We start from the raw sequence: 9,646 nt of genomic DNA on the forward strand, positions 1-9,646 counted from the left end.
ATACAAATATATTTAAATTCAAACTTCCACAAATAATTCTGCACATTGCACAAAACATGGAATATGATAAAGGAAGGACTGGGCAACCAAAAGGATCAGCTCAGGGCACCTCTGACTAGAAAACCCAAGTTATTAGTTCTGATCTCTGCAAAACAGTCAAAGCTGAACAGACATTCTTGAAATGAACGAGTTGTTGAACTGCACAAACACATACGGTGCACTTGCAATATGAGACCAGTGTTGCTCTGCTTCTTTCACAGTTTTCTACATTGTCTTTGCTAAAATGAAAGATTTCGTTGGTGCACTAATGATTCGTATTTAGATTAGGGAAGAAAATATCTAAATATCTAAATCTACATATTGTCAAGTATTTTTAGACACACTTTATAGAACACAGTGCAATTTTGCCGTTTGACAAAAATCTTTAAAGGAAAGACAGCAAAGCTCAGAGGACTTTTGAGCTACAGTAATTAATGGTATTCAATCAAATTCCTTAATGAGTCTTCACAGAGTGAAGTAAAACATCTAGCGGCGTGACACTGCATTGCCCACAGTCAATGAAATGATCCGTTTCAGTAAAATGTAGAATAACTCGGAGGATCAGTCAAGTGTGTTTGGAGTTGCGTGCTGATATCTCATTTTCAATTCGGGTTTATATACAGTTTAATGTATCGCCAATTCACTGCACGCTCATCTCGAGGCGCTTCACGTAGTGAGGAACAAGTAAGTCATTTTATTTTCTGAAGTATCTCATAACGCATAACATTATCATAATGATGTAAAACAGTGAGGGAATGCAGGAAATTAGCAGAAGATGAAATAATCATGTAATTCCTCAAAGACGCACAGACATATTTAAGAAGCGACGGGTGCAGTTCAGGGCGCACGGTGGATGACACGAGATAAACGACACTGAAGGCCTGTGCCTGGTAGCCTGAGATTCTGCAAATACTTAAGTGTGACAGGATGACAGAATGTGTGTTTGGGTAAAACAGAGAAAAGTGAGAGATGGAGGTGCTGAGATAAAGGTGTGACAGTGTGTTTCAAACTCTCATTATAACAGAAGCAGCTCTTATCTGACCCAGTCTGCAACTTTCTGCCAGACCCTGACGCTACCTGATAAGGTGTGCGTATTCGTTTTTAGGCGTATCGGCAACATGCTGCATATCAAAGGCTACAAACACTTAAGACTGCTCGAACTTCTGTCCCCTGAAGGCCTCAAATATATCATCAGTCTGTAATGATATATTTTTATACTTGTTTGGGTGAACCTACTTTCACTTCTTGTTCTTTGGCTTTGAGTCAGTGACTCATGCTTTCCAAAAAAAAAATCCTTTGAACAAGTCAACGATTGCTGCGCTCAAACTCTTTCATTACTGCTCCAAACATCTGGATGCAACATCTCATCATCTGTATTCACAGTGATGTTACCTAAGGCAGACACTTGAAACACATCTCGGGTATAAAGCAAAACATTAAAAGCAAAAAATAGTGTTTATAGTTTAGATTTTAGTTCACATAGATTTGAGATTATTGCACTTAAGGAATACTTTGCACTGGAGGTAACCCAAGTTCATTAATCATTCATCCTTGTTTGATTGATCAGAGTTGATGCTTTGTCTAATAAAAACAAATTAAAAATATAGTGCAGATACACGGCATGAGAAAGACAAACACAGAGAAGAGACTTTTTTTCTGAAAGGTAATCACAGACTGTATAAAAGATGGACGTAGCAACCGGCCGTGAGAAACGAAGCCAACCCGAAAGTGTCAAAAACCTGCAATATCACTACGTCCACTGGTTGCTGGCTCCAAAAAGCCCTGGCTCCCATAGACTGGAATTGGAAAAGAAGTGATCACAGATCATGAAATACTGCATTCCTACAGCTCAGGATGTTTTTCTTATTAGTTTTCATGGTCAAATCCAGAGATCAGGTGGCCAATCTGAAAATAAATCAATACTGAATTTTTAAAAAATCATCAACATTTTGCGGGGCAAGGGGCGTGGCTGGCTTGATTGACAGTCGGCAGCGACGATGCAGACGAAGCGAGCAGAAGGCGGTAAATGTGGGCGGGCAGAGAGGGCCCGCCTCTCAATCCGTCTGACCAATTGCTGCTCCTATGGCTCCGCCCCCTCCGACGATTTTTGCCTCACTGGCTCCAAAAATCCAAGATGTCAACCAGGAAGTAGCAAAACCCTGGCTTCATTTTCTCAGTGCAGAAACCAACGGGTGACGTCACGGTAGCTACGTCCATCTTTTATACAGTCTATGAAGGTAATGCAGATGATGTCAAAGTTCCCACAAACATTACAGTCATTGAGATTATTACCTGTGATGATCACACATGGTTTCATTTGTGTGGGACAGAGGAACTCATTATGTTGAGTGTAGCTTAAACTTACTAGTAAGAAAAAAAGAGCCATTGTTCAGTGATTTTTTTTAGTAACACCTGTTTAATAAAGGCTGAGATTGACAAAGAATTTCACTTAATAGAAGAGAAAATGACAGCTGCTGAATTACTCTTGTTCCTTCCACTCCAACCCCAGCATAAATATGCACTTAGTTCTAGTAAAAGACAGCCGGTTCTAAGGGGGGTTTTGTTGTTATGCAGAACATACTTGAAAAGCCTGGTGTAGAGGTATGCAGTAAGAATATAAGGTTAATGTTATCACACATAAATATTTATTGAATTTTAACACAAAAAATATCAAAATGTCTTGGACTAAAATAAAACCCACGTCAGTCAACACCTCAGCAGCAAACTTGGAGGTATTAAATGAAAAAAGGCCAGCGTCCAGTCTTACAGCCTCCAGTAAGGGTGGAACTAAAAATCATTTTCATTAAGGATGAATCTGTTCATTATTTTCTATTTCTAATCTATTAATTATTCGGTCTCTGAAATGTCTGGTGCTGCCCAAAGCCACAAGTGACATCCTGAAATGTCTTGTTTTGTCTAAAAAAGATATTCAATTTATTCTCATAAGAGAAGTAAAGAAACCAATAACTTACCTATCAAACATCACAACAGTTGGTGTTTAATTTTGTTTCTAATTTCACTTTAACCCCCACCGTAGGAAATGATTAAATTGAGAGCAAATACAGACACCTGTGCTTTTTCGTACAACGTGCAGTTCACAAACGCAGGTCACAGAATCCATTTATAAGGAACGCAACACTTGTGCAAGACGTCACAAAAACTGAGCATAATGCAGAAAGCAGTCGGAAAATTGTCAACAACAGGAGCACATATTTAAAGTCTTTAAAGGTAAACAAAATGCAGCTTTTACAGAAACCTACATCTTTAACTGCTGCAATGTCTGTATCAACCTGTGCAAATACAACGACAAAGACTGTGATTTAGTCAAATTGGGGGTAAAAAAAAAAAAAATCTTCTCCATGCAGACGTGGATGTGACAGCCTATTCTCTTTTAGTCGATTCATCTGTGTGCCTGAAATGAAAATATGGCTAATCAGTTTCTGTAGAAGCAGCGGAGCATGCATTAATCACATGATTATCTGGTGTAGAAACGACATAATCAGGGTCAACAATCAAGTCAGCGCTGATTTGTGTTAGCAAAAAAAAAAAAAAAAAAAAGGCTAGTTGGGCGACAGTGTGAGTCCATATGTGACCACATCTGGGTGCACCACCTTTTGTGGTTTCTGACAATCATTAACCACTTCTAATCCCATGACGTAAACTGATGAAGGCCAAAACGGATGCTTGCTGTGGGTTTGTGTCTCTTTGCAAGCTTCTGGAGAAACGGGCTTCAACACAAAACTGACGTCCGCACTCAACAACTCCAACAGAGTGAAATGTCTTCTCACGCCAATTTCCGCTGTAAGAATCTCCCGGTAACACTTTTATTCATGTGATATCAATAAATTAGGAGGATCAGCTTTTAATTTCAAATGATATACCTTCAGTATTTACAGCAAGTAGCTGTTGGAAACGACGGCGGGCCGAGGTCAGTAGGTTGCATTTTCAATCTGTAAATGCATATTTAATCGAGATTTGATATTCCGCTGCTACTAACATAGTTCATTTACTTTATCCTATGCATACTGAGCACATCTTGCACTTTGAAGCCTGGCGTTTGTAATTTCCTCGTGTCTTATGCCGGTTTAAGTTTGTATGCTTGACTTCGGAAATATGCATTTCAAAATTATCAGCGCACTGTGCTTTTTTTTTTTTTTTCTGCAACCAGGCAAGCACACTCATAAGTCTGGTGTTATAGTGCAATATTTTCTACAACCCCAAAACACAGACCATGTCCATATGTAATATAATGTTTACATAAAACTGTAGTCAGTGCAGCTTTTTTGAGAACTGGTCAACACAAACTCAGAGGAAGCTTCAGTTTGATGCAGAACAATTGGACAAATATTTTGGCTTGATTATCAACCCGACTTCAAACTGATGAAAGAAAACAAACATTTTGCCTGCATATTTTCTCAACTTGTAGGTCTTTGTCCGATTAATTACAGCGAACATATGATTTATCAGTGAATCACCAGACAGACCCAGTAGCACTGACAGAGAACAGTTTGCAGAAGCTCCTCAGTCACTGAATACGTTGCTGTCTGATGGAGCTCCACTGACTGCTTAGCATAATGAGATTAATATTATTTTTTTATATTAAATTATGACTCTCCATCTGATGTCAGCTGAGGAGCTCTTTATTTCTGGTGCAGTGGGTCACCTCCAGTACAGCACACATCTTATTTGAGTCAGCCCCATCACTAACGATGAAAACAAATCAACAGAATTGTAAAATACAGAATGCAAATGACATCATCAGTTATTGCACACAAGTTAAAATTGCTTTCACTTATTCAGTTCACTGTACTGGAGAAGAGGGGCTGCAGGGTGGCGCAGTTGGTTAGCACTGTTGACCCGCAGCAAGAAGGTTGTCGGTTCGCGGGCACCTGAATGTTTCGGCATTGGAGTTTGCATGTTCTCTTCGGGTTCTCCGGCTTCCTCCCACAAAGTCCAAAAACATGTTGAGGTTAATTGGTGATTCTAAATTGTCCGTAGGTGTGAATGTGAGTGTGCTTGGTTGTCTGTCTCCAAGTGTAGCCTGTGATCCAGGGTAGTCCAGGGTGTCTCCTGCCTTCACCCTGAGTCAGCTGGGATAGGCTCCAGCCCCCCATGACCCTAGTGAGGATTAAGCGGTGTATAGATGATGGATGGATGACTGGACTGGAGAAGCAGTGGAGAATATCAAAAACTTAGATTGCAATAACTCAGTGGCTCTTAAAACATTTAGGTATTAGCTTGCATTTGCCCTGGAGCTAAATGTTGAAGAAACGCTGTTCTCCTCTAGATTGAAAGGACACTTGCAGACAACAGGCTCCTTGCAATGAAACCAGGAACATCACAAACCATTTGCAAAGCTCGTTGCGAAGAACAGCGCACCAAAGAAAAAGATCCTGCGCAGTGAATGCATGTACTGGGTAAGTACTACCAGCTTTAAAAGATGAAGATTTTATCAGAATCATGGAGGCTGTAAATAAGATGTGCTGAAGAAAACTAAAGTCAGGAACCTAATTTTAAAACTGCAGTGACGAAAAAGACAAATCTAAACTCACTGCAGCCAGGACAGTAACCATTGGCCCTCGACATAAAGTTGAACAACAAAATACAGCAGAGCACATATTGTTATTTCTTAAACAATTATTCCATCCCCGTGTTAACTGTGCAGTTACTATAAATCCCATGATGGAGCTTACATGGTTGGAGGTTTCCAGCTCCAAATCTTAAAGAGACACCAATGACATCGACTTTGTGTTTGAGAACAAAGACAAAAGGTAAAGAATTTAAATATGTTAGAGAGTCACCGATACGGTCGGTCAGTATTGGTAGATATCGATTAACGGAAATAAAGAAAGCCTGATAACGCATATTTGGAAATGTTTTTCTTCAAATGTTGTTTATTAACACCATGTGAAAGCATGGAACCTGTCGTTGATAACGAGGTTACTTCTTTAACAAGGATTACTATTAATCAGGGGCGGTTTGTCCATAAGGGTGAAAGGGCGACGCGCCACAATCGGAAAAGAAAAAAAAAAGAAAAACAAAAAATTCTCCACTGTCAGCTTCCTGAACACTTTAAACTGCCTGTATGTCATTGTCCAATCAGCGTGAGGCCCTGCTGCTTGGAGTCCCGCCCCTTTTTGGGGCTTCACTTCAGCTGCGTAGACGGAGCGAGCTGCATTCAAGGTCAAAGATGGCTAACTGTCGGAGCATTACCATCGCGTCTTTGAAAGAATGTCCCTTTATTCGTCAGATTAACAAAGATAAATTGGCAACAAAACAATTACGACCACCAAGACTAAACCTGAACATCAAGCAACTTTCCCTAAAAGGTGGGAAATCTTATAATTGAGGATTTTCGCGGCGGTGTTATGAGCAGAAGAGCTGGCTAGCGGGCTGTGAGGTGCTGCTGCGTTGTTCTGCTTCCCGTGTCTTCTGTATATGGTGGCCTCCATCTCGTGGACAGCTACAGGACTCACTGACATGCACCATCTGTCTGAAAAGGTGAAGAAACACGAGTCATCCAAGATTCATATGGACAGTTGTTTAAAGTTTTCAGCTTTTGGCCTTGTGAACATCGCTACTGAACTGGATGAGAGCTGCTGGCTAGCAGTCCACCGACACAACGATGAGGTGAGAAGAAACCGTCACATCCTGACTCAACTCATTGATTGTGTGAAGTTTTGTGGAGTGTTTGAGTTATCCATGCGGGCAAAAGAGGAGAGTGAGGGCTCAGACAACCCCGGCATTTTTCGTGGATTGGTGGATTTGGTGGCGTCGCTGGATGAGGTTTTTGAGGACCTTGCGATATTGTTTTTACGTAAATATGATCATTAGAGTTCATGCATATACTCTTTATTATTGCATCGATGTATACTATTGATCTTGCACTTAATGAATGTAATCTTTAATTGGAAACTGTAGATGTTACACCCCTGAAAAGGGGAATAATGAGGACAACACACGAGGTGTTACTTTCTTCACGTCCAGCCTTGTAATGGACGAGCAGGAGCAACACGGTTCCCGACATGAACTCAGACATACCCAATCGATTCCCGATTAGCAGGTAAAAACTCTTAAAACATAAATTTTGGGGGAAATACTCTATTAAAACAAGGCAAAACAATAAATGAGCAAAAGAACATTTAAACAATGACACCTTCAACTCGGTACTGCGCCTTTTCAGCGTAAAGACCAAAATAATCGATAGCGGATTCATCAATCAATCTGCTCGTTTTTCCTTTTTGAAGCGGTAATACAAACCAAAGCAAATCACTTCCCTTTCTCGCCTCAACACAGAACTGACTTTTAAACAATTAACATTTTTTATAACCATTACATATATACTGTAATAAATTGTGTTTTTTCATTATATTACGTTTCCTTCTTAATTTATATTAAAGCGTTTATATCTCCACGTTTGAAGGAAATGTATGACATTTCTCCTGTTGATAGCAAAAACAATTTTATTCATTAAGACTTCATAGGCTGGCTCTAGCACATGGTATTTAGTTTACAGAGGTAAAGGGAATATTTGACCGCCAGTTGAACAGGTAACTTTTGTCATAACAATTGCCCCCCCTGAGAAATTTCTCAGGAGCCGCCAGTGCTATTAATGAATATGTACAACAGAAATAAGAGATGTGAGAGCACGAGGTGATGGAGTTTATTGTGAGACTGACTAAGACTGAACAGTTTGTCTCCTCTCCTTAATCTTTCACCGTTCCATTAGTTTCATTGTCCACTAAGACCCAGGCTGTGTCCAGAATCCCTCCCTGTGCCCTACATAGTGCACTGTATAGGGTGTACGCCATTTTGTAGGGGTGTCCGAATGTTAAGTTACAAATGTTACACCCTATATAGTGCATTTAAAATATCCCACAATGCAACCTCAATGCACCCCCGGTCCCTAACTGAGCAATATGGACCATCATGCATTGCGCAAAAGGAAATGGAAACTAGATGAACGAGACCGCAAAAAGTTCCCGTTTGTTTTGTTAAATTTTATTTTACTTGGACAGTGAACGTCACTAAAATTGGTTTGTGATTTGGACATACTACACCACTTTATTTAAACTGCTTTAAGTTAGTGGATCCTGAAGAAACGCTCTCTCATCTGGTATGTACAGCAAAATGACAATAAACTTGATTTCATTTGATTTCTTAGCGACGCAATAAAGTGTGAATTTGATGTGTTTGTACTACGCTGGGGCTGCAAGGTGGCGCAGTTGGTAGCACTGTTGCCTCGCAGCAAGAAGGTTGCCGGTTCGTGTCCCGGTGGGGGCACCGGAATCTTTCTGCGTGGAGTCTCCATGTTCTCCCCGTGCAGCGTGGGTTCTCTCCGGGTTCTCCGGCTTCCTCCCACAAAGTCCAAAAACATGTTGAGGTTAATTGGTGATTCTAAATTGTCCGTAGGTGTGAATGTGAGTGTGCTTGGTTGTCTGTCTCTAAATGTGGCCCTGTGATAGACTGGTGACCTGTCCAGGGTGTCCCCTGTCTTCACCCTAAGTCGGCTGGGATAGGCTCCAGCCCCCCCATGACCCTAGTGAGGATTAAGCGGTGTATAGATAATGGATGGATGTACTACGCTGTTGCAGCTCAAATCACGACTAGCGAGCGACGTAATTAACAGCTCGAGTCGTGTCCAAAATGTGACTTCGCCGAGGTACTCCCTACATAGTTCACTATATAGTGATCACTATATAGGGAGTAGGGAGTGAGTGGATGATTTTGGACACAGCCCCAGTTATTAAAACATGAACTGTCATTGTTTTCCAGACATTGTTTCAAGGTGATCTGTGGCTGCCTCCGAACTTAGCCGCTAGCTGTCTCGAAGCCTTAGCCACTGTGAGAGTAGCTAATGTCCTGATTTGTAGTGAGGGATGTGCTTCTTATTCACGTTTTGCAGTTCATGTCTCTGCCAGCAAGATGTGTCTGTCAGTTAGAACAGATTGTTAAAGCTAATCTGACTATAGGAAGATGTTACGGGCATATTATCCACAGGATAAGAGGCACAGCAAACCGCTTAGTGATAGCCTTAGGCGGGAACTGACTCCAGTATACGATTGATCCTGGCATTTTCAGTATAACGGGGAAACCGGACATGCTTGTGGAAGACTGTGGTATTTATTGCAACTTCAGCTGTATCCTCAGCTGACACAGCTTCAGCTCCACTCTGCTAATGTGCCTCTACGTCTGTAAACCGTTGCTTTAATTCTTGATCGGCTGTTATTTGTGCATCTAATCAGACAGAGCTGAGGCTGTGTGGACGAGACCACAGACAGACCACAGATAGAGAGTCAAATAAAAAGAACAACACCACTAATTCATCAGGCCAATACTTGGTCATTCCCTACAGTATGTGTTTTATTCCTCTTAGTTTTCCTGGTTAGATGAAGACTGAAACACAAGTCATTATTTTTTAAAGTTAAAGGTAGAATAATATAGTGATATTTTCAGGACAAAGCACAATCCATTTTTTCTATAAAACTTACTGTCCTAGTGTGAGTCAAATTGAGTGGTCATCAAAAGGACATGTCAGTTTGTGTCTTATGTGTGTTTCTACCCATGTGCCATCACGGATATGGAGAAAGCCCTGTGTGTAGTTCAG

The sequence above is a fragment of the Stegastes partitus genome, unplaced genomic scaffold (assembly GCF_000690725.1).
Source record: "Stegastes partitus isolate 25-593 unplaced genomic scaffold, Stegastes_partitus-1.0.2 Scaffold45, whole genome shotgun sequence".
NCBI lineage: Eukaryota > Metazoa > Chordata > Actinopteri > Pomacentridae > Stegastes > Stegastes partitus.